Source organism: Mytilus edulis, chromosome 6 (genome assembly GCF_963676685.1).
Source record: "Mytilus edulis chromosome 6, xbMytEdul2.2, whole genome shotgun sequence".
Classification (NCBI taxonomy): Eukaryota; Metazoa; Mollusca; class Bivalvia; order Mytilida; family Mytilidae; genus Mytilus; species Mytilus edulis.
Window position 1 is genome coordinate 3,616,581 of NC_092349.1, and position 4,312 is coordinate 3,620,892.

The window sequence follows — 4,312 nt, forward strand, 5'->3', positions numbered from 1 at the left end:
TATGTTGACACATTTATCCCATCGAACTAGAAATTAAAGTAAACAACAAATAAATAAAGTCTGCCTGGTACTTTTGATAACTATTTACACCACTGGGTCGATGCCACTGCTGGTGGACGTTTCGTCCCCGAGGGTATCACCAGCCCAGTAGTCAGCACTTCGGTGTTGACATGAATATCAATTATATGGTAATTTTTATAAATTTTCTGTTTATAAAACTTTTGATTTTTTCGAAAAACTAAGGATTTTCTTACCCCAGGAGTAGATTGCCTTAGCCGTATTTGGCACAACTTTTGGGGATTTTGGGTCCTTAATGCTCTTCAACTTTGTATTTGTTTGGCTTTTTAACTATTTTGATCTGAGCGTCACTGATGAGTCTTATGTAGACGAAACGCGCGTCTGGCGTATAAAATTATAATCCTGGTACTTTTGATAACTATCGTACCTTAACGTCATATAGACGATCGTTTAAGAAGAACTCTTTACCACAACAGAAATGATTTCAGATTTCGACTGGTAAACATTGCATTTCTATGAAGCAACCTATCAGAAGCGATTGCATTTGGAGTATATGTGTTACAGTAAATAGCTGAAATTAGGAATTACACGTAATTACTAAACATTTCAGTAAATGCCTGTAACTACTAGCCATTTTAGTAACTACATGTATTTACTAGTTGTTTCAGTGATTACTGGTATTCACTGATTTTTTTTTGTCATTGTTACAGCTATTTACTAACTTGATATTTTGTTTTAAAATAAAAGATATAATTCCAGATTCCAAACAAGAAAATAAAAGGGTACGTATTTTATGGCTTACTTAATTTAGCATTAAGGAATATAAGGCACATCAAAAGTGTATATTCTTTAGTGTTTGTGAATTGAAACTGGAAAATGGTTGTTCTAAAAGTTTTGAAACTCCCTAAAATCATTTTCAGCATGCAAGAAATATTGAGAAATACATTTTTAGAAGTTTATAGGCAACTTAGCCACCTCTTTTTGATGATTGACTTTCAATAATGCCAAATTTGATTGAATAGTCTTGATAATTCTTAAAATCTCATAATTTCTTTAAATTAAAATCTCCATCAGGCATAATTTGCATATAAACTTGCTCAATGACATAAGTTATATTCCTTTTACAAAATAGGTTTATTTAAGACTTCTTTTGTCAGACTGTTGCGATGATGCTGACATTCTTCACAAACAAATTTATAAAATTTGATGGTGTTAAGATTCACATTTCATATTTCTGAGTTTCTCTTTTTTATGAGTTTTTCAAGACCTCCAAACTTAAGCTTATAAACCGGTAACAAAATTTTATCATCGTTTTTACTTGTATAAGAATCATCATTTTGTGGATTGAATCAGTCAACTAAATGGTCCATTCCTTTTGTTTTACTTTCAATGTTGTCATTCTGATTCTTTTTGTCGAGCCTGCGACTTTTGTTGCAAAAACGAGACATAGCAAACCATTCTGTCGTCAGTAGCGTACACAAATATTCACTATAATATATGTGGTTAAAGTTCTTTAAATTCTGATAACTTTCTTAAATTGTCTTGGATTTCTACCAAACTTGAAGTTTTTCCGTATTTTCTTAAAAATGAACTTAGTTTGTATGCCTATTAACTGCACATTCAATCTGTGGTTAAGTTTTTTAAATTTTAATAACTTTCTCAAAATATCCTGGATTTCTACCAAACTTGGACAGAAGGTTGTTTATGATGATAAGATAATCTCCAGAAGTAAAGTTTGTAAAAAAAAAATCCTTTTTCGTATATTCCTTATAAATTGACATTTTTCCAGTTAACTCTACATACACTCTGCGGTTCAAGTTTTTTTTAAACCTTTAGTAGATTTTATAAACCATCCTGGATTCTAACCAAATTTTGACAGAAGCTTCTTACAGTACTAGTCAAAAGATAGTATTTGGAGGAAAATTTTAATATTTTCCCCCCATATTTGTTGAGCCTGCGACTAACAGCAAAAGTAGGCGAGAAACTGGGTTCCTCGAAACCCTTACAATTTGAAATCTGAATACATCTGTAACCTATCGCCAGCTAGTGGTTGAATTGAAGCTGAATTGAAGGTCACCTAAATACGTATTCAATGAGGTCCAACTATTCACTTACAAGTGCACAACTCATCAGCTTATTTTAGTAAAAAAAAAATCCTATTTAATTTATGGTTTATCTTGTAGCTAATGCTCCTATAACAAAAAGGTACATTTTAGGCTGATCACTTTTTGTAAGTACTCACTGATCTTCTATAGTTGGTATTATTATAACTTTTGATCAGCTGACCATATTACAACATTGTTTTAACAGTTAGTAAATAGGTGTAAAAGTTAATTTTAAAATTAGTAATTACTGGTAATAACTGGGCCGTTTCAGTAATTACTTGTATTTACTAAGTGTATCGGGGATTACATGTACTTCCTAAATTTTAGTAATTACATGCAATTCCTAATTTCATCTATTTACTGTAACATATACATCTCAGTTAATATAATACTAGAACACACCCGCGAAATCGCGGGGAAGTAGAGCGTATGTAAACTGTAACATTAATTATAACTGGAGAATTCCAGGAGAGGTATCAAACGTCAAAGGTACGTAGGGACTGGGCGCATTTTTATTTTGCCCTCCCCATTTTATCCAAACTAGAACACACCCGCGAAATCGCAGGCATTTAGAGGTTGTGAGATTTTGTGTCTGGGGAATTTCAGCCTGAAACAATTTCATATCTGGAGTTTTTCAGAAAAGGTGTCAAAATTCATAGGTGCTTGGAAACAGTTTAAGCTCCCTTGTTTCCAATGTCCGTTATTTTTTTCTGTTAAATTCTATAATTTACGCGTTTCTGTATACTATATACTATGGACATACGTATATTATATTATAAATATCAAAGTGTATTTAATTTTCTATTTTAACTATCAATTCAAAGAGTCTTCTCCATGGCCATCACTGCTATATTATATAGAGAGTGTCTGTATATTATAGTAGTATTTTTATCACAGTATACATGCAGATAAACGCGAAAATAATTGTCCTGTCCCCGTCCGAGTACTTATGAAAATTATGTGTAAGTTAAAACCGGGGTATAAAGTAGTGGTTCTTATATATATCTTTATTCTCATAAACCAAAGTACAATGGTACAGAGACATATACAAATAAATTAACATAGTATAAATTTTAAATACAAATGTAAAATAGAGACATAAAGTGATTACCCAGGAGATTCTAGGCATTTAATAATAATTCTTATAAACTTGCACAGATTGTTTAGTTCAGACGGGTTGTTACTATTCATTAGACCTTGAAATTTTAAAATATTTGGTCTGTTTATAAAATGATGCTTTAGTAGCAGTTTTCTACTATCGTCTATTGCCGAGCATTCTAAAATATAATGGAACTCGTCGCCAATGTCACCGGAATTGCACAAAGTACAAATACGATTTTCTCTCTGAATGTTTTGCCATCTACCAATTTCGATAGGAATTTTTGTGTTCAACGTTCTAAATCTACAAAAAGAAGCAATATTTTTGTCATCTAAAATATCAAAGTAGGTTTCGAAATTTATACTTTTTTTGAATAATTTATAATTTAGAGCTTTTGGAGAATTCTGTACAGTAGCATACCATGTCTGTCTGAACTGGTCAGTTAATCTTAATTTAACAGTATCATACAACCAGTTTTTACTTATAAAATATTTAGTGTTCCATATATTTGATAGCCCACAATTATCAAGCACAGATTTTACATTCTTACACCAAGCTATATTTCCATTATAACTACCAGTAACAAGATTGTATAGAATAATACGATATGAAAACCAAGATATGAACAACGCTCTGATTGGCTTTTTTATTTTTCATTTTTGTTATCTATCATTCGATTGGTTCTCAATGTTTAATCCGGAAGTCATGTCTGACATAAAAGTCGGTTTGATAACGGAAACAATATTCGGCAACTTTATTTTCGTTTTTCTCCCAAAATAACCAAAACTGAATAGTCATAAGAAAGGATGACAAATGCGACTATGCATGGTACCTATATGACACAGATGCATGATGATTAATTTATTGTGAGAGGAAGAGAAGCGACACACAAAATGAGGTCTTCTCGTTTAATAGTATAGATACCAATTTTTATTTTTTCATTTTTTCTGTATACTATGTACATACATATATATGTTACAGTGAATTTGTATAATCAGTGATTATGTAGAATCACTAAAATCATAAGTGATTATACAGATTCCCTGAAAATTACCAGTGATTTCACATAATCACTGATAATTTTAATTAG